General features: G+C 36.1%; 1 long non-coding RNA gene across 1 annotated transcript; it reads right to left on the bottom strand.

Moving 5' to 3' along the window:
• Positions 1–3,573: 3,573 nt before the first annotated feature.
• LOC137058379 (uncharacterized) lies at positions 3,574–5,283 on the bottom strand. Its single transcript, XR_010900671.1, has 4 exons — positions 5,106–5,283; positions 4,530–4,622; positions 3,779–3,924; positions 3,574–3,608 (listed from the first exon to the last, which is right to left on the bottom strand). It is a non-coding gene; the product is annotated as an uncharacterized lncRNA (long non-coding RNA).
• Positions 5,284–22,196: the final 16,913 nt, after the last annotated feature.

Consider the following 22,196-nt stretch of genomic DNA (forward strand, 5'->3'; position numbering starts at 1 on the left):
TATTATTAACGTCCCGTTTGCATGTAAATAATTCATGTGATCACAAAATCAAGTGAGTTATCTACATTTTCAAACAAATTCATATGATATAGCTTGCTATTATATACTTTTAATAATGGGAATGCACACATATCTGTGAACTTTGTACATAAATGTATTTAACATTTAATTATGCATCGTTTTTTACAGAAATAAATCCTATAGTTATGTATAAACTGACAACATCATCATCATGTCCTGTCCTGGGCACATTGGGCAACATGTGTCCTCCAACATATTCGATCTTTGGCCACGTTTTCACATCTTCTCATGGAACACCGGCATTGAGGTCTTCGTGAAACATCTGTCTCAAATCTTCCTTGGTTTTCCCTGTCTCGTGCGTCCTCCTGGTGGTGTCCACTTCATAAGTGTTTTTGGGTGTTGTTGTTTGGGCATGCATAGGACATGTCCAGTGAAATGCACCCTTTGCTCAGTTACAGTGTCTCAAAGTCTTCACGTGGAGTCTGTGGAGTCTTATAATCTCTTTGATATATGCAGAACCAATATTCATAAACTGTTCTTGATGTCTGCCTATGCCTTTATCATCAGGAGTTTTAGTGAAGGACATCTATTGCCATCCACTAGTTCTAGTCATGCATTGACTTCATGATGCTATAGTCCAATGTATATTTCTGCATTTGTTGTTTGTTTGAACAAATGAAGATAGTGAGAGTTAATACCTTTTGAAATCAATAATTATTCATTAAAACTTTTATTACAATGGTCACTATAGTACATGTCTACCATAACTACCTCTATCATTATTTCACTACCTATCATTATATCACTACCTTGTTAATGTAACTGTAACATGAATGTACTTTATAGAAGTATTTTCTTACTAAAAATGGTTAACATTTACAATAATCATCAACTATTTTAATTGGCATTTAATTTAGTTACAATAAAAGTGAACAATAATCGCAAATATATAGTATTAAAGTTTAGAATGTAAAATGTTATTTTTTTGCCTATATATATATATATATATATATATGGGCACTACATTTGTATTTAAACTGTTTGACATTAAATATTGGAATATGCTTACAAAATTGTGTGCATTCATTGTGCTTTTGTTATATTTGTTTTAATTCCAAGAGTTCAGATTATAAAGGATGGCTTAAAGAAGTTTATGCTTGTAGACCATTGCATAGAAAAAGGATTCTCTTTCAAATATATTTATTATGCATCAGTTTAACCACACAAAGAAGACTTTCGTTTTAAAATGTGAGTTTTATTATTTAATTAGAATAAATAAATATTTAGCAGCCTAAATATTAAATCTTTAAGGAATCTACCCCTTCAGTTGAACCGGATGAGATGTGATATAATTTACCATAAATGGACAAGGAAGTGTGACGCCTCTGTTCAGCTGGGTTGTCATTGGCTGTGACTTTATCGCAGAACGCGCTGTGATTGGACTATCTGTTTTAACCCATATAAAACGGCGTTTTTATGTTACAAAGTATGTTTTGGTGTTATTACGTCAGTAATACGTTAAGCTAACTATAAAGTGTCGCTATGTTGTGAGAAATGACTCCTTTACTGAGAACCCAACCCTAACCCTAAGCATTTCTGCACACTTCTAAGAACTACAGCGCCATGTTTCCCATTGCATTGATACAATGACAGATATATGGGTAATGTAGTTTAAAAGGTTTCATAATGAAACAATAAATGTTAAGTAAATTACATATTTAATGGACAGCTGGATATTAAAATATGTTCATTGTGCAAACCTTTAAGACATATATGAGGGCCAAGCTGAAATTGTATATTTTACTGTGAGCACTTTTAAAAAAACCTTTATGGCAGCTTTCCATATATGTCTGAAAACTGTGGCCAACATTATTTAGTAAACATTGCATATACAGTTGTCCTGCCAATTTTCTCTGTGATACGCTAACCAGACTTTGAGTTAAAGCCATTTGAAATATGCTTTTTTTGCTCTTCCAGGGGCCACTTCTGGGTCCCTGGAGGTGTAAGGGCAGTACAACATACACAGATCTATTCTCCTCATCACGGACAACAAACTTTGAGTCACATTTAAATATCAGAGTATTGTGTCTTTTCTATTCTAACGTCATGCTTGCATTAGGTTTTGATATTGTAAGACCATCTGATGAAATACAGAAATATTTGAAAGAAATGTTGTAAAATAATAATTATTAAGTTTTATTTTCTTTTATGGATAAACACTAATATATATAATGGATTAACCTGCAACAACTTGCCATTATCCACTTTCCAGAGTAAACATAAACTATTTATATTATTTACACTTCATTATTACCATTAAATATAGGACCATAAAGTAAAATAACAAGAGACATTGTCACAATTTCATCTACACCCTCTTCACGTACCTGGCATCGAAAATGTGCATGCTTTAATTTTTATTGCAGTAGTAGATGTACCAGAATGATCAACATGGATCATCTTCAGTTAAGCTTGAAGTGTTTGTAATCCTTCCCTTTATTTCACTGAAAACTGACATACTTGTCACAGCATGCAAGTATATACAACTTTTTGGAGCATTGTACCAAATATAATATAACCAGATAAAAAATGTTTACTTCTCAAGTAAAATATTCTTGGTAATTAATAAGATAACCTAAATAAACTTGTTGAATGTGTATTTACTGTACCACACACCATACACAATACTCACCATACTTTATCACTCAACACTTTATTGGAGGATACAGTATACAGTTGATAAAGTAGAATAAAGTCAAATAAGATTCAAGATAAATAAAAATGGGTTTTAAAAAACACATTAACATCATATTAATCCATTCACAGCTGCTGAAGCCACACAAATGAGTGCTACATAATCCCATCCAGTCATGTTCTTCAGTAAACTCTCCACCTCAAAATGGGCATATACACATTGAAGCATTATGTATAATATTGCAGCCCATAATATTAGCCAAGTACTGAACAAATACTAATTTACCCATATCAACAGCAACCTTTTAAACAGTAGATCTTTTAGAAAGAACTAACCAGATCTTTCACATAATTCAAAGAACATTTACTATTTGATTCCTAATATGTCCCAACTCATTATCTTCTAAAGCTACCCAGAACCATCATGGTCTACAAAACAATGGAGAAATACATGGAGTTTATAACAACTAAATGCTTTTTCCCACACTTGTCTGCTTTTATCTAAGACAAACAGACGGTGCAGTTTTTAAGAACTGAAGGCCAAAAGTGTAATAATAATTGTATCAAAAAGGGAAAACAAATATTTACCATTTTAAATCAATCCAAGATACAGAACCTCATTTGCTTTTTTTAGGAGTTATTAAAAGATTTAGACATGAATAATGGTACGTATTTTATCAGAGTAGAAAGAATGATCACTGTTGAAATGAATAGTCCTTTGAGAGATCAACATCAAATGTTGTATATTACAGCATTGCTTCAATACAATACCAATGGACTTGCAAATTTTTCTGTCTTCTTCGGGCACAAGATGTCCATCTTCCTTCCTCACCCTAAACAAATGACTTATTTTCTTAGCTTGCTTCGATATAAGGTCTGGTCTTTCTTCTCTTCTGTAAAACAAGAAAGTCTCACTTACTCTGTGCAAATACTATTGTTTTTAAAACATATAAATTAAGACAGTTACAATAAAGTTAAATTACCAAAAGGTGAGCATTTGATGAGTATATATACTAAAAACTGTATATACTTTAGTATATATACTGATAATATTCAACTTTACCTGTGAAGGGCTGATTACGGCAAGATTCGCTGCAGAGAATCACTAGAAGCTCTTGTGAGGGTTGACTCTTAAAAGAGCTGTTGAGTTTGATATTGTAGAGATCTTTTAAACAAAAATAAATAAATAAAAGTAATCTGCAAGTAATCCTGCAAGACAGAAAGAAAGAGGAAATTGTATTACATTGCATGCAAGTTGTGAGTTCATACATAACTGTTTCTAGCTGTAAAAAACGATGCATAATTAAATGTTAAATACATTTATGTAGTAAGTTCACAGATATGTGTGATTCCCATTATTAAAAGTATATAATAGCAAGCTATATCATAAGAATTTTTCTGAAAATGTAGATAACTCACTTGATTTTGTGATCACATAAATTATTTACATGCAAACGGGACGTTATAAACAGTGCAACTGATCTGATTAAGAAAAAATAATCGAATATCTGATGTCATGTGACCGAAGTGGCTTTTTGAGGCTTTTGCATCTGAACTCTTCATATACAAATACAGCTCTGGAAAAAAATTAAGAGACCACTTAACATTTAGAAATCCATGTTAAGTGGTCTCTTAATTTTTTTCAGAGCTATATGTACGAGAATCATACGAATTTGACAACTTGTTAAATCTTGTGAATTATTAAGACTTTGGGAATATGTTCTTACTGATTGAGCTATGGGATTTGTAAGAATAAGTAACAACAAATGCTAAATAAAATGTTTGATAAAGGGTTCAAACCAACTCATACATACCATTACAAATATTTGCTGTTGCAGCTTTCGGTTTTCTCCGTTACTTCTCCACAAACAAGAATGGGTTGACTGAGTCCGAGAGGCCCTTTTGGTCTTTTCAGGTAAAAAAAAAATAAAGAAAGAGAGAAAAAAGTCATAATATATAATATATAGCATTATAAAGTATCCTATTTAAATAACAATATTTGGATTTTACATTAAAATGCATTTAAAGCATGGTAATTGTTGTGGTTACTGTTTATTTACAACAAATATCACATTAAAACTACCAATACTGTGGTAAACGCATGGCAAGTGTTTTTTTTTTATTATTATTGTGCTTCTACTACAAATGCCACGTTGGAACTACAGTAGTAATTATTATTAAATATTAGCAACTGTTTAAAGGTCTATAGCACGTCACGTGACAGTGTTTAATCACCCTATTAGCAAGGTGTGTTTATTTAGAAAGCAAAGAAATGCAAAGCCTCAGTGGAGATGATGACAGATACAATGCAGTGACTGAACATGATCGATAACGACAAGCAGAAAATACTTTATATCAAATATTAGGACATAATATGTATGACTACTCACCAACATGTGGCACACGTGATCTGATGCCAAACATCGCGATGTGTTCTGAGTGAGACTTCTTCAGCGCGATTTCATACCGATAGAATTGCCGTCTAATGTTGACGCCAAAGGTTTCCCACTGAAAGCAATTGGGTTCCCAGTTCGTCCATCGCGTGACGCCGAGGGGTCTACCTGTGGCGTCTTCAGTGTGACGCCGGGGCGCGGGGCGCGGCGCGCGGCGCGCGGCGCGGATAGAGACGGTGATTGCTTTTGGGTCTTTTCTTCACACAATTCCATCGTTTGGCCTCGGAATAGTTGGACTTTTTCAATAAAGTGTGCCTGTTGTCTGTTACAGTCTGTGTTTTATATCATATAATACGCAAATGGGTAGGTTTAGGGCGGGGTGGGGTTTGACTGCTGTTTCAAACGTGTATCATAGCGTAAATAAATGTAAATACAATTGTGCAGGCTGATTAAATTGAGAATCACACTCCAACATGTCATAATGGAAAAATTATAACCCAATATATTCCATCATGACGATAACATTCACATGCCCAACACGTCTGTATATGACGTCCTAGGTTTCTCATTGAAATCAGTGGATTACCCAGTACGTCGAAAAATGGCGATTTAGGGGTACCCTGTGCGTCGTCAGGGTCCCTTGACCGTTCGGCAACATTTGACGAGTAGGGGTGAGACTGTAAGCAACACGCATGCACCCGGCCATTCATGTGATGTACAAGAAAACGTGATTAATCAGACCAGGCCACCTTCTTCCATTGCTCCGTGGTCCAGTTCTGATGCTCACGTGCCCACTGTTGGTGGACTGGTGCCACTGTTGCATCGCCTGCGGCTATGCAGCCCCATACACAACAAACTGCAGTGCACTATGTTGTCTGACACTTTTCTATCAGATCCAGCATGAAATCTTGAGCAATATGAGCTACAGTAGATCGTCTGTTTGAGTGAACCACACAGGCCAGCCTTCACTCCCCAAGTGCATCAATAAGCCTTGACCCTGTCGCCGGTTCACCGCTGTTCCTTCCTTGGAGCACTTTTGATAGATACTGACCACTGCCGACCAGCAACACCCCACAAGAGCTGAAGTTTTGAGGATGCTCTGACCCAGTCTTCTAGCCATCACAATTTTGTCTCGCTCAAATCCTTGCACTTGCCCTTTTTTCCTGCTTCTAACACATCAACTTTGAGAACAAAATGTTCACTTGCTGCCTAATATGTCCTAACCAGTAACAGGTGCCGTGTTGAAGAGAGAATCACTGTTATTTACTTCACCCGTCATGTTATGCCCTATCGTGGATATTACTACACTGATATTTAACCCGTCCGTTATTGCTTTAAAAAGAATCCCGCCTGTGGGGTTATTCATGGTCTGTTGAAAGTACCTTGTTGATGCTTTTAGACTTCTAAATGTCACTTTAATGTTCAGTGGTTAAGTTAGAATAATGTAAACTCATTGTACTAAGTTTAAAAAATAAAAGTATTATTGCGCTCTTAGAGCAGTTCTTTCTCTGATTGTTTAGAGCATAAAGGAAGTTACATCCAATTCACACAAAGCATCATGGGGCATAGGAATAAGGTGGATCATGGTTACAGGTGGTGTGGTCCTAGGGGATTAGAAACCGTGACACACAATGATAAAATGAATGGCTATACTAAGATATTCTAATGTAGTTCCTGATGATGGACATAAAAATCTTTATTAGGTTCTGTGTGTAAATCAATTTAGCATAATACCTTAGCTAAATAATTCATCAGAGGCTCTGTCAGCTCAAAACAATGCAGCCGTTCACAACCAGGCGAGCATATCAAAACAGGTGAGGGTAAAGGTGGGCTGATGAAGAAGAAAAAAAGACAAAAACCCTAAGCAACTAAGATTTTGAGATGTATGAATTGCTGATGTTGTTACGATATCAGCTCTAACTAGGCTGCAACCAAAAATTGCACACTTGCCGAAAGCCATATTATGTACCAAATATAAATCCCTCACCCACAGATATAATTTAATATGAAATACCCATACAAATATTATTATATGTGTAATGGAAGTGATATCCTGTCTATTGGTGGGGGGGTTATTTATATTTGGTACCCTATTTTCCAGCAAGTGTGCAACTCATATATGACAGAATTCTTTGTTGGAGCCTAGTTAGGGCAAAAATTGTATCATCAGCAATGATAAAAATGATGATACTGCCAAAAACAACAGGGTGCCAACAGCTGTGCTTGCGTGTCTCATAAATTACATTTGATCATATATTATTACCTTGAAACAAGGAAAGGCCAGAAAAGATATAGCTTGAAACATAATCTATTTATCAGATAAAGTCTTTCAGAATGGCTTGGCAAAGAAAGAGAGATAGAGAGAGAATGATGGCTTTTCACATATTTGGATTTGAGATGTTATGCTTCTAACTATCCAGTGTGGATAGATAAAAGCACATACTTGAGAAGCATCACTATGACAGGAGTGGATATTACTGCTAGACAGTAAAAGCAGTCTTGTACCAAGGCTGTGAAAAGGCACTCCAGTGGTGGACTTTTGAAAGCCTGTCTGCCTCCACATGTAATTGGAGTCATTATTATATCTCAAAAAAGCATGAAAAAGGAGAAACATCCCTGGCTAACAGATAGGATGTCACTACCATTACACATTCCTAAACCTACCGTTATGCATACACCGACTGACTAAATTGCTATAGCCTTTGTCTGAGCATGACACCAAAAACTAACAATTGTGTCAAAATGACCTTTGAAAATGTCACCTTATATATTTAGAGAGCATGGTTTTGAAAAGCATGGGATGAAAAGTGTTACTTTCGGTTTATATGCCATAAACCAACCCTTCAGACATTCCAACACTATTTGAGCTTGTAAGTACGTACTCATTATCAGTGGCTTTCATCATCAACAGAAGAGCACCTCTGATAACTTACTATGGCACTTAGGATTTTAAATGTATTAGTTATTACCTTTTAGCACCTTGTTCTACCTGCTAATATGCCGTATGTGTACACACCACAGTCTGCAGTTGAAAATCGTATCTGCTTGTGCTGTAATTGTAGAGTTTGTACTATTTAACCTGTCTGTTATGATACCCCATCTTCACCAGTCAGGCAGCACTGCATGTGTCCTTTGTGGAGAAGACAATCCCAGAATGCACTGCAACAAGGTCAGGGGGGAAATCCAAGAAGGCAAGTGAGAAAAATGTTCATTTTGCACTACCTTTCAAAATGTTGCACTCTTAGAAGAAAAGGTTGGCGCTACGTATTTGGAACCCTTAAAAGGTTATATATAGAAGTATAGTTGAGTATACTCCAAAGACCCTTTTATGCTAAAAGGGTTCTATAATGACAAGAAAGAGCCCTTTTGGCACTTAAAAAGGTTTCTATATAGAACACTGCAAAAAAATTGCATTTTTTATCAAAGAAAAAAATGCATTTCTTTTTTAAGGAAAAAAATGCATTTGTTATCTTAGCAAAAACTCTTCATTTTGAGTTATTTTTCCCCAAAATAAGACAATTACTTTTGCTTGTCTAGTAAATACTTCTTGTTTTAAGAATGTTTAGATGTTTAGACTAGAAACAAGACAAAAATATTAAGTAAGAAAGGCATTTTTTGCAGTGAACTTTTTAGGGGTTCCAACTACGTAGCGCCGATAGAACCTTTTAAGGTTCTATATAGAACCTTTTTTTCTAAGAGGGGCTTGGTAAAAAATAAAAAAAATAAAAAAAATAAAAAAACAATAAAAAATACATTGAATTGTATTTTAAAACATACTTTATAATGTGATGACTATTCTGAATTTTCAGCAGCCATTGCAGTCTTCAGTGTCAAACGATCCTTCAGAAATCATATGCTGATTTGGAGCTCAATAAACAGTCAGTGTAGAAAACCTTTATATACCAAATATCAAGCGTATAGCGTCAGTTCTGGCAGGTCATGTTAGTCAAGCTCACATCAACTGGCTATCAGCTGATCACTTCTACCTATAGGAATCTATCACAGCATACATATATATAGCTCCTCAGTACTATCAGCAGCTATCGTGTTTCTCCAGAGCTCATTTACCCTCCTCCAACCCAGCTCCTCCTCTTGTCAGTCAGGATTTGATATTGTAATTCCCCTTAAATCAGACAAAATTCCTCAATTATACTGTACATTTAATATCAACATTAATGATATCTGCACTAAATCGTGTTGTTTCTGTTCTGTTTACCCTAAGGGGGGTTATTGCTGCTCTCCCTGCTCTTTTCCATGCTAGGCTGCAGATGGATGCGCTGGGAGTTCTTACCCAGAACAGATTCATACCGCCAATCTTCTAAACTATATGTTATTAGTCAATCAATCATCTTTGACGATAGTGGTCCTGACAGGAATATTTGGGGGAAGCGTGATAGATTTTTTCAGGATTTTTTTCAGCTTTTTTAAATGTCAAATTTTATTTGAATCATAAATGTCTTTAATGTCACTTTTAACTCTTCGTTGAATAAAAGTATTAAAATCCCATGCTAGCCCAAACTTAATCAAATATTTTAATATTATTTAAAAAATGGAATGTCTTACATAAAAAGGGCTCTATTTTAACAATCTGAGCACATGGTCTGAAGCACATGGCGCAGTTGCATGTCTGAACCCACTTTTGATAGTTTAACGGTGGAAAGAACAGTTGGCCAAAAGAGTTGTACCTAGTCTCTTAATGAGTAATGGGTGTGTTTTGGGTATAACCAAGCGGCAACCTCCCACAATCTCTCTTGAAGCCAATACGGAAGTAATGTAAACTGCAATTCCTCAACTGGCCACTAGGGATAGGCTCCAGAAGGGAGCAGAATCTTATTGAGCCCCATGTTAAAATTCCCAACTTTACAGCAGAAAAGATCCATCCCGCCTCTTTGCCCTTTTTCTGATATCCGGGAGTGACTCGCGATGACTTGCTCGCAAGATGGCGACGCCCAGCTCGTATCTTTTTTTCTTTGCGCTTCAGAACTGATTATCAGAATCCTATAGGTGACATCACGGACACCACGTCCATATTTTTTTTTCTCCTATTCCCTTTAAAAGCCAGTTTCGCTTGCATCGTGGCGGATTTGCTATTTACATGGCGGAATTTGTGAACGGGAAGGCTGAACTCTTTTTCAGAGAGGAATCCTTTACTTTTAATATTTGATATGTTTGTGTGCTGCTGCGCATCCCTGTGTGTAATAAGCAGAATGTAAGCACGTTGTGCACCCCCCTATATGCGCGCATTTTATTAACGCGCCCTTTAAATAACACAAAAAATACTGCGCTATTGACTTAAGACTAGGTTTTTGTTGGTCATTGGCATGGTCGTTTTTCAATTGTCTCAAAATAGCAACATGCCACAATGCACCTAAACACACCTCGTTTTCAGAACATCATGCCTATTGGTGAACTGATGGGCATGCATTTGCTATTTAAACAACATGGTGCTGAATGTGAAAATGAATACTGATAGTGTCGGGCTGACACTAGCAAAAAAACACTTGCGCCGCGCATGCCGTTGCACTGCCCTAAGTGTTTGTGTTAGATTTATTATTAATAGGTAACGTGTCATTATTCTTTTGTTTCTTGTACTGAAAACTATTTTGAGTCGAGCCAAAAACTGCTCAGACAGATACTTTTGTTGTACAATGAAACCATCTTCATTTAGTGGGATGTTTTAAAATATTGATCACAGTCGCCTTGCTTTTGTACTGTAAATGTCATTAAAGGGGGACCTACTATGCAAAATTCACTCACTCATTTTCTATAATTCCCATAAATCAAAAGCAGTTTCTTCAGTCGCGCTGATTCACATTTCCCCCCTACAATGACATCATTGCAGGGAGAATCCCCGCCCACAGCCAGTGATGACTGCCCTATTAGCATAGACAGCTCTGAGTGAGAAGCACAGAGTCCTCCATTTCTCTATCCTCGCTGTAGCAGATGGAGTTGTGCAATGTCTGCACCAAAAAGGCATTACAAGTGTTGTGTTTTGGAATGTACCAATGCACTTAAGTCTCCATAGACTCCCTCCATCGGAGTCACTGAGGACATAGTGGTTGAATTTGATTTTCAAAGGAAAATGTCCTGAAGAAAATCGCTAGCGTCTTACAGAAACCCCTCGCTTTTCAATGCTGGATTTTCAGAAAGGTTGATTCTGAAAGATGGGTCAATCAATACCAACGCTTTGTGCGCAAACTTCATATCCAGACAAAGTATCACAAAGTCCTTCGAAATTGCCTTTCTGAGAGAGCTTTTTGGCACTCTGTACTTATGCTGCCCTCGCATGCGATCAGGATTATCGTAAATACGAATTTCCTAGATAAAAATTGCACACGAACGCCCTTTGAAGTCCCCCTCTTGAATGAGATGAGCTTGTAATTTTAACGTGTTAGCACGTGAAGGCACAAGAAGACCAGAGCCATGGCGTTATTTATTTTTATTTTTTTATCACCCCCATGCTCACAAAATTGCTATCAAGGTGCAGTGTGTAGTGTTTTTAAGGATCTATTGACAGAAATTCAATTTAATATACATAACTATGTTTTCAGTGGTGTATAAAGACCTTCTATAATGAATCGTTATATTTATATTATAGAATGAGCCATTTCTGTCTACATACACGGACCCCCTTACAGTGTAGTCATTATTTTGCACCGGCATGTTTCTGTAGCCTTAAATGGACAAACTTCTCTACAGCTAGCTACTCTCAGACGACTACATTTTAGTCCTGTGTCGGTCACTGTAGCTTCTCTATATGCTTTGAAAAAGAGAGTTGAGGTGGGCGGCAGCAATTTGCCCCTTTAAAAGGACACACAAAAATGGCCAATGTTTTTTTGCTCACCCTCTAAACGTGGCAAATTTAACATGCTATAAAAATATCTGTAGGTTATTTTGAGCTAAAACGTCACACGCACACACACACACACACACATCAGAGATTTATTTTACATCTTGTAAAAAGGGCATAATAGGTCCCCTTTAAAATTTCAGATGAGTGTAGTTTATTTTTAGCAGTGCTTAATGTAAGTTTACATAGATGGAAATCTTAATAATAACTCAGGCTGTTCATCTATTCTTGATGAAAATTATTCTCCTCACATCTGTCTGCCATTAGCAGAACCCGACAGAGATTCACAAATGAGGCGCATTTTGTTAAACTATGAAAAATTGACTCTGAGGGAGGTGATTTTGCAAATAGTATCCCGCTAGTTTGAGCCTTATAAGTTGAAGTGGTAACCAGGCTAGCATTATTATGCTAATAACACAAAGGGTTTGACTTGGTCGCAGAGCTGCAGATAATAAATCACTGTGCGGAAAGTGTTTTTTTTTTTCTATGCTTTTTACAGTGTCCACAGACAAATTTGGCAAACCAATTTTCATCAAGGGAAAAGCTGTTAATAAAGTTCAAAAGGCAGTTTTCACACTCTTCTGTATTTTCATACCTCATTGCTTAATGTCCTCAAACGCATTTCGCAATTCAGTGCTTTTAGCATACACAGAGAAATATTGAAATAGAGGTCATTGAGCAAGTTAGACTATTTAGAGTCTGGTTGACCAGAATTTTGTTCTAAACTCCTAAAGGGACAGTTCATCCAAAGGTTCTAACATTGTTTTCTCACCCTCGTGTTGTTCAAAACCTCTAAAGCACTTTGTTTTTTTCCCCAATTCTGGTGCATAAGAGAAAAACATTCTTCAAAATTGTTCTTTTAAAGGACAACTCCGGCAATTTTTTAAGTTTATCTTGATTGTTATATCTTTGTGAGTTCAGTCTATAGAAAAAAAAAAAAAAAAAACGAACCGGATTGATGTTTGCAACACAAGAGTTATTACAGTTAATGCCCAGAGCTCATGAGCCGCTGATACTGAGCATGAGCGAGTAACTGAACGAGCAGCGGTCCGGATCAGCAGAACAGAATCGAAAACAGGTTCTCATGGACACGTTCAATACTGAGAACCGATGAGCAGAGCCTCTTCATACACACGATGCTATTCTCGACTGGACTATTTTTCCGGCTACAACTGCGTTCCCACGGGACTTCAGCGCAAGACACACCTAGCCGCCTAAAACAGGTGCATTTAAACAATGGCTAAGGGGCTAAACGCATCCCGTTGTCATGTAAGGGCCCTGTTCATGTTGGACAGACATTTTAATTACATTTACATGTTAAGAGGCACAAAGACCCCCTTTACGTTATGCCCCAAAGCTGCCGTTTTAGCTGAGGGGGGGCTCTGGGCATTAAGTGTTATAACTCCGTGTTGCAAGCACCAATCTGGTTCGTTTTTTGTTTTCTATAGACTGTACTCACAAAGATATAACGATCAAAATAAACTTAAAAAATCGCCGGAGTTGTCCTTTACGTTCCATGGAGGAAAAACAATAATATGACCTGATGGTGAATAAAGTAGGTTTTTGTCTTGTCTCAGTCTTGACCACAATTGTATTTGGTTTAGTCTCTGTCTCAGACTAAGAGGACTCTTATTTAAAGACCAGTCAATACCACAACCGCGGGGATATCACTGTTTTGCCGACACATCGTCTGATTTTTGTTTACATCATTAATGTAATTAGATGTTTCTGCTTCAAATGCACTCAATAGCTAATTTCTAATCTGATTTATTTTGTTACTGCTGAGGAGGATTATAAATTAACGGGGGATTGTGTCAAAAATATCACCAAAATTAAATTAATACAAAAACACACACAAAATTCAAGATGAATGAAAAAAAAGTACTTGTATGAGATCTTGTTTTTTAAATTATGATAGTATCAAATGAGCAAGAGAACTGTTTTCACAAATATGAGCACAATTGCAACTGTGATATTGATTTTATACAAATGTTCAATACGCTGAATTTTTAAAGCATTGTTCTCAACATTATTTATGCATCTCAGATGCAGATGAATGCAAAGATGAATTTTGTTTTTAATGGTTTGATTTGATTGATAACGGCTCTGTATATAGTGTCTTATTATTCTAATGAATTAAATTTAAGGGAGTGCATGTCTTGACTCTGTCTCGCCCTGCCTTGGTCTTGTCTTGGTCTCAACCCCTCAAAGTCTTGGTTTTGTTTTGGTTTCAACACATACTGATCTTGTTCTTGTTTGGTCTCTACCCCTAAAAGTCTTGTTTTTTGTGTGTTTTTTGTTTTTTGGTCTCAACCACTCAAAGTGCAAATCTTGTCTTGGTCTTAACACATTCTGATCTTAGTCTTATCTTGGTCTCAACTCCTCAAAGTCTTGGTCTCAGCACACACTGGTCTTGGTCTTATCTTGGTCTCAGCATACACTGGTCTTGGTCTTATCTTGGTCTCAACTCTTCAAAGTCTTGGTCTCAGCATACACTGGTCTTGGTCTTATCTTGGTCTCAACTCTTCAAAGTCTTGGTCTCATAACACACTGGTCTTGGTCTTGTCGTAGTCTCAACTCTTCAAAGTCTTGGTCTCAGCATACACTGGTCTTGGTCTTGTCGTAGTCTCAACTCTTCAAAGTCTTGCTCTTCAGCACACACTGGTCTTGGTCTTATCTTGGTCTCAACTCTTCAAAGTCTTGGTCTCAGCACACACCGGTCTTGGTCTTATCTTGGTCTCAACTCTTCAAAGTCTTGGTCTCAGCATACACTGGTCTTGGTCTTATCTTGGTCTCAACTCTTCAAAGTCTTGGTCTCATCACACACTGGTCTTGGTCTTATCTTGGTCTCAACTCTTCAAAGTCTTGGTCTCAGCATACACTGGTATTGGTCTTATCTTGGTCTCAACTCCTCAAAGTCTTGGTCTCAGCACACACTGGTCTTGGTCTTGTTGTAGTCTCAACTCTTCAAAGTCTTGGTCTCAGCACACACTGGTCTTGGTCTTGTCGTAGTCTCAACTCTTCAAAGTCTTGGTCTCAGCACACACTGGTCTTGGTCTTGTCGTAGTCTCGTCTCCTCAAAGTCTTGGTCTCAGTACACACTGGTCTTGGTCTTATCTTGGTCTCAACTCTTCAAAGTCTTGGTCTCAGCACACACTGGTCTTGGTCTCAACTCTTCAAAGTCTTGGTCTCAGCATACACTGGTCTTGGTCTTATCTTGGTCTCAACTCTTCAAAGTCTTGGTCTCAGCACACACAGGTCTTGGTTTTGTTGTAGTCTCAACTCTTTAAAGTCTTGGTCTCAGCACACACTGGTCTTGGTCTCAACACTTCAAAGTCTTGGACTTGTCTTGGTCTCAGCACACACTGCTTTTGGTATCAGCCTCTCAAAGTCTTGGTCTTAACACACACTGGTATTGTCTTTGTCTTAACATTTCAAAGTATTGGTCTTGTTTAGGTCTCAACACACACTGGTCTTGGTCTTGTCTTGGTGAACTAAGAAGCTAATAAAAACACGATAACTATGGCTAAGGTTTTTGTGTGATTTTTTTTTTTTTCATGTGCTTTCGGCTATTTTATATAAATAATGGATGTCTTCATTATAACTGCTAGCAGGTGTAGTGATTATATATCCATCTAAATTTAACATTTTTTAACATCACCATATGAATGAAATCCCCATTATATCAAGACAGGAAGCTACTACAAACACCCGATGGTGGTCTAAAGGGATATTTTGAGTGAAAGTGTCATTTTAATCTTTTAAATTGTTTTATGTAGCTTGTTGCTAACTGTAGCTCTAATGCACCTGCTGGACCAGGAGCTTTTCTATTTTGCTAAAATAATTCACATGAGGTTCCAAGATTGTGCTTTTAGTTTTTAGGGTTTTTTTTATTTAGAAAGATTTCAGATAATGTGTGGATTACTGTAAATGGATTACTGTGCTGTTAATGGGCATTTTGTGCTACAATAAAGGTTATATAAACAAAAGAATAACTAATAATAAAGGATAATGAGGATTACGTCTAATACTTTCAAAGGTGTAAAATGATCGTTGATGGAGGACATTGTAGCATTAATTGAGCTGTTTTCCTCGCCAGACAATAGACAAAAGACTGCAAATGGTTGTTTGAAGGCCAACAACATATTTGTTAGCATCTTCTCAACAAAAAAAAAAAATCTGGAAATAGCATCAGATTTGAAATGAAGCATGACCACACTTGTGGCTTCACTTTAGTTGGGGGGTGGGGTGACAAGCAATGGGCTAAACACTGTGATAATGTAACACTTCAACAGTTTGCTTAATAGGTACACAAAATACATTTGAGTGCTCTTCATATCTGTTCATTTTGAACAGCCTCTGAATAGACTAGAATAGACCAGCAACAAAGTGTTACCAAGGATTAGCAACTACTTTATACAATTTTGGAAAAAAAAATGGTTTAAAAACAACCAAAACAGACAACCCAAATAACAAATATAGCACATGATGGGTTTACACAATAAAATATGCACATTTTCATCAGCTTTGCACTCTGCAGTTGGATACTATTATGCGCGTCTTGTGTTTTTAAAAGCAAAAGCACAATCTGTTTGATCACCCCCTTATGCCTTTCACTCAGACATCAAAATATGTTGTCAAATTGAACAGATAGAGAAACTAAGTGCGTCTCCTCATGTGGGCGAATGAAGACAACGGCGCACATTTAAAGATAACTTCTGATGAATGACATCATATAATTTACCAGTATTTTGTTGCTGATGTGTGAATGGTCTCTTACCAGTAAAAAGCCAGAACGCTGTTGCTTGCGTGAACAGCATATTTGTTTATTTAACGCTTAAGCCATTCTGGTAATTTCCCGGGATTGCTGTGTGAAATGGGCTGATGTCGGATTTCACATAGAATTACTGGTTTTCCTCAACAGCGAAAAGCCTCAAACAGATACAGGCAGAGTGAAATAAAATAAAAAATCTGGATCAAGTAAGCAAAAAGATTTCAAAACATTTCAGCTGGTTGTAATGTTTGGATACTGTGGACATGTTTAGCTAAAAAGACTGCCACTCCGGTTTAGCTTTTATTGCTGTCTCTGCAGTTAAAAATACAAAGTTGACACATTTTGCTATACTTTTGTTATTTTAATAATTTCTTGATTTTTTTTTTCTTGATTTTTTATTTTTTATTTATTGATCACTTAGTGATGTTCTGTACATCCAGTTCTGTCTGTAAAACTCCCTTGATTATGTTTTGTACATAACCCCCCACCACCCCCCACCCCCAATGATTCTTTGACAAATAGAAAGTAAAAATATAAAAGTAAATGTATTTACTGTCACTTTTACTCAGTGATGAAGGTGGTGCTTTGTTGGGATTTAAGAAAATACTTCAACCACCTCAACCTTCCCTTTAGTTTTCCACAGTTTTCAAAAATCCATTTGAATTCAACCCGGCATCCAAACAACAACAGACGTGACCTATAAGGTTGTGAAATGGACACTGCACACTGGCTGTCAAAGAGCGCAGAGGAAAACATACCATGATGTATGAGTAATTTGAACAGAAAATCTAAAACCTATCCACATTCCACTCTTGATCTAGCAGCACACAGCAGACATTCCTGTGTGGGTTTTTAAAAACAACTGTACTCATAGCCTGTCACAGACATGCTATTCTGATTTGTTCGCTGTGGCCTGCAGCTCAGTCAAGCGTCGTCTCATGTTTACTGGACTGTCACATGCCCCGGTCTTTGAGATTTGGGTGGCTTGTTTCATAGTCGCAGATTCTGAACGGCATTTGTCAAGTACGTACGTCACTGGGATTTGATAAAGACACACAAAGTGGCAATCACTCTTGCGTTTTTCATAGGTCAGATGTTAGTAGTAGTGAGACTGTCGGTTCCTGACATTTGCTTGCTTTCTCTTGCTCTTCGCTGTGTTGTTGTTGTTGCTTTCACCACTGGAATGCATATGCAAAATATCCCTCTATTGAGCTCAGTTTCGTCACAGCACTCAAGATAACATTTAAATGAGACTCATTCCAGCTGCATGCTTCATTCAGTCTATATGATATTATGGCTTCCCACAGATGGAAAAATGACAAATATAGGTTCATCTGATGTATTCAATGCCATAAAAAAATTAATTACAATTTTTCATAACAGTCTATCAGTCTTCGACATGCCTAATTGTTATTCCTGTATGTTATTTATTGTTGGAAAATTGATTCATATTATACAACATTTTATTTTAAATGCTATTTCATATATGACTCTATACTGTATGTTTAATTCCTGCACATTATTATATACAATATGCTATTTCATATTAAACTATATATTTTATGTTACTTTATTATTATACTATATACTGTAATAGTCTATGCTATATACTATTTCTTTCTTTGCTATATATTAATATATGCCATTTAATACTATAGTTTGTATTATTCTGTACTATATTTTATTACACACTATAATACAATGTTATTTTTGTAATATGCAATTTCACATACTATATGTATTCTATAACATATGCAATTTCATACTATATATTATTCTATACTATATCATTGTACACTATTGTACAAAGTGTAACACTTAATTTTACAGTGTCATTTTAAATGTAGTTACTATTGTAATAACTATAATGTTGCACAATTGCATGCAACTAACCCTAAACCAAACCCTAATCTCAACCTAAAGTAAATACATGTTGTTACTTAATATTACTCAGGACTTAAATGTATAATTACAGTGAATCCGGACAACAGACTTTTCTCATGCACTCTTTACCTAAACTGCATCTGACAGCGTTCATGCACATCTTTCGAAATAAAATTCTTGCATAAGAAAAACATTTTTGTTGACTACACACTCTGTGACCCACTCAAAATTGTCTTGTGACCCACTTTTGGGTCACGACCCAACATATATTATTCTATACTGCTGTTTCTTACAAGCACTGTAGAAGGTTTTGCCACAAACTCAACTGACTGGCTTCTCTCCTGTATGATCTCACATGAGTCTCTTCAGACTGTACATAATGTACATTAATAATGAGCTTCCAGATTTTATGTGTGACCTCCGAATGGAACTCTTTTCCACAAGTTGAATCTAGAAATAAAAACAGTATTAATAACTAACAAAAATTTAGTTAAAAAATAAGTTTAAACAATAAGTGCAACCATAATCAAAGTGGTTACAACTACACAGCCCAGCCTAAGATAGCTTTGATATTGGGAGACATGCTATTGTGTGTAGCCTAATTGGTGCGCATCAAGGAGCTTGCGTTTTATATTTGCTTTCGAACTTCGTGATCGCACATACATTGCATTTAGGTCCTATATTATGATGATTATTAGACGCTTTGGCTCTTTTGCACAATGAACCCTTTTGTCAGTCATCTCGCCTTAATCTGCAACTGTGATTCCGTATGCGACTCTGCAGCTTGTGCTAAATGATCAGAGTGGACATTTACAATAGTTGAAACTACCATTATCCAATTTAATTAAATGGTTTTTATTTCTATGAAAAAGCACAACGGCAGTGGAGGAGGTGCTGCGGTGGAACCGTACTGTAATGTAAACGTAGTGTTGGCATATTCTATACTAACTTCACCCTCATGCTACGTCATGGCGTCATCGCGAGGCAGTTTTCATTTCAATGAGAAATTTAATATTGTCACATTTTAATATCACAAGATCTCGTGGCACGACCTTGTCACACCCCTTATATTATACTATATATTTGTAATGGTTATATTCGGTTATGCACAATATACTAATTTCATCCCGCGATTTGCTAAATTATGTGCAGGATTTATAAATCGAGAGAAATAAATGAGTAACTCAAGGACGATTTCGCAAATTCGAGGGAATGAGGTAAGTCATTTTCTTGCATGTCATGTGTGGGGTTCTCTTCTACAGTTTTGGCTATTTTTTATTGTGTTTTAGTTCGTTTTTTTCCTGTTTGACCTAGTTCCCAGTTGCGGGTGTGTGTGCTCAAGTTAAGAGGGATAAGGCTTTAACACACATGCAGATGATAATATTTCATGATGATGAAGAAATTGGCATTTTCAAAATGGTATATTAAATGATCTGTCAGGAATTTTGAAACAGTAATAGACACACTCTGGGGACACCTGAGGCTTTTTACAGATATTACATCTTGTAAAAAGGGGCATAATATGTGCCCATTAAAAAATAGTATTTTGATTATTCCTGTCCCATTTCCTGAGGAACATTATTATATGATAATATTGTTTCAGTAGTGGTTAGTGGAAAGTTTAACCCTAAGAAATAGAAAACGAATTTGGATTAAAGTATTGCATAAAGAATATAAAGATATATAAATATAATCATAAGATATATAAGAATATAAATATAAATCATAAAGAATATATTTAGATACATGTAGGATATATATATATATATATATATATATATATATATATATTTTTTTTTATTTTTATTTTTATTGAACTCTTGGTGAATATGGAAGATTTTCTTTGTTCTATTTATGGTGCACTCTAGCTGCCTTGAAGTTGTGATGATCAAAGAAGACGGCTTCTAAGAACAATGCTCCGGTAGACCTACCCAGTATTTTCTTAATGGTAAAAACTCTATATTTGATGAGTTAGAGTCGCTTTCAACCTCAATGTATTTAATGACAATATTTTATCTTTAAATAATTTCTAACAACAATTATACTTTTATTGAGTTGGTGTTTAAAAATGAAAAAAAAAAAAACTTTATTATATACTGATAAGGTTTTTAATTCAACACATTCAATCTGCTGTTCAGTTTATCTTTTCTTTTTTTCAGTTTAGGCTTTTCTGTTTTGGTTGGCCAACAAAACATAAACTTCATGAGTCATGACCAACTTTCATCAAATATACTTTTGATAATCACTGCTGAGACTATACACCAGACTTTCACTCTTTAAAAAAAAAAAAAAAAGCAGGTAAGCTAAAAAAAAAAAAAATGATGGACACAAAATAACACTGCAAAAGTGCATTAACCAATTATCTCTATTACATATACACTTAAATTAATTTGAGCTTTTTCTTTGAGCTATGTTCTGCTTAATGCTTTGACTGGACGTGAAGACACTCTTCTCATGTGTCTTCTCATCATTGTCTTATCCGTCGTAACTTGATGCTGACCAGGAGGAATCTAATGTCCATCAGGAGTAAATCAATTGTGGTCAAGGTTTCCCTCTCTGAAACAAGTCTAAACAAGTTGGAGGGTGAAGGTCAAAAAATTGTGGATTGAAAAAATTCTAAATAAAATGAAATCGAACATGTCAAGCGACCATTCATTTAGATTTTACATAAGCAATAAGGTAGGAGAGGCTAGTGCTTTATCGTGAATTATTTGGGGCTTTGTTTTATGTATAAATGCAACTTTCATGAAGTAAAGTAATCAGAAGCCTTCCTTCTGCTGACAAAATAGTCCCTGGCAGTCAGCAACAGAAGTCACAATATTGTGCCATTAGATGGTGGCAAAGATTGTCTTTATGAGTGATTTACTGAATAGCGAAGGCTTTTATATTGAAAAGAATGAAACTTGCTGTGAAGACGGAACAAGAGACCCAACTGACTGATTTGACATGCAAACAGGGCTGGATTTCCCGCTAACGTTGTCTCTTAGCATACTACAAAGACTCTAAAGGTATAACTTAACTAAAGCTAGACATGTTCCCAGGACCATGTCTTAGGAGGCTGCTTAAAGGTTAGTTCACCCAAAAATGAAATTGATGTCATTAATGACTCACCCTAATGTTGTTCCACACCCGTAAGACCTCCGTTCATCTTCAGAACACAGTTTAAGATATTTTATATTTAGAGCGTATGCAAGTATGCACACTATACTGTCCATGACCAGAAAGGGAATAAAAACATCATCAAATTAAGTTAGTTTGTTAGAATCTCTTGAAGTATCCATCAATGTGATGTGCATCCTCAAATAAAGATTCAAATGGTTATGAATCAGCGTATTTATATCCGAATCATGAATCAATCTGCTGATTCATAACCGTTTGAATCTTTATTTGAGGATTGAACGAAAACAAGGAAGAAAAGACAATGCTGAATAAAGTCGTAGTTTTTGTTATTTTTGGACCAAAATGTATTTTCAATGCTTCAAGAGATTCTAATCAACCAACTGATGACACATATGGACTACTTTGATGATGTTTTTATACCCTTTCTGGACATGGACAGTATACTGTAGTGTGCATACAC

This window comes from Pseudorasbora parva, chromosome 22, assembly GCF_024679245.1.
Source record: "Pseudorasbora parva isolate DD20220531a chromosome 22, ASM2467924v1, whole genome shotgun sequence".
Taxonomy (NCBI): Eukaryota; Metazoa; Chordata; class Actinopteri; order Cypriniformes; family Gobionidae; genus Pseudorasbora; species Pseudorasbora parva.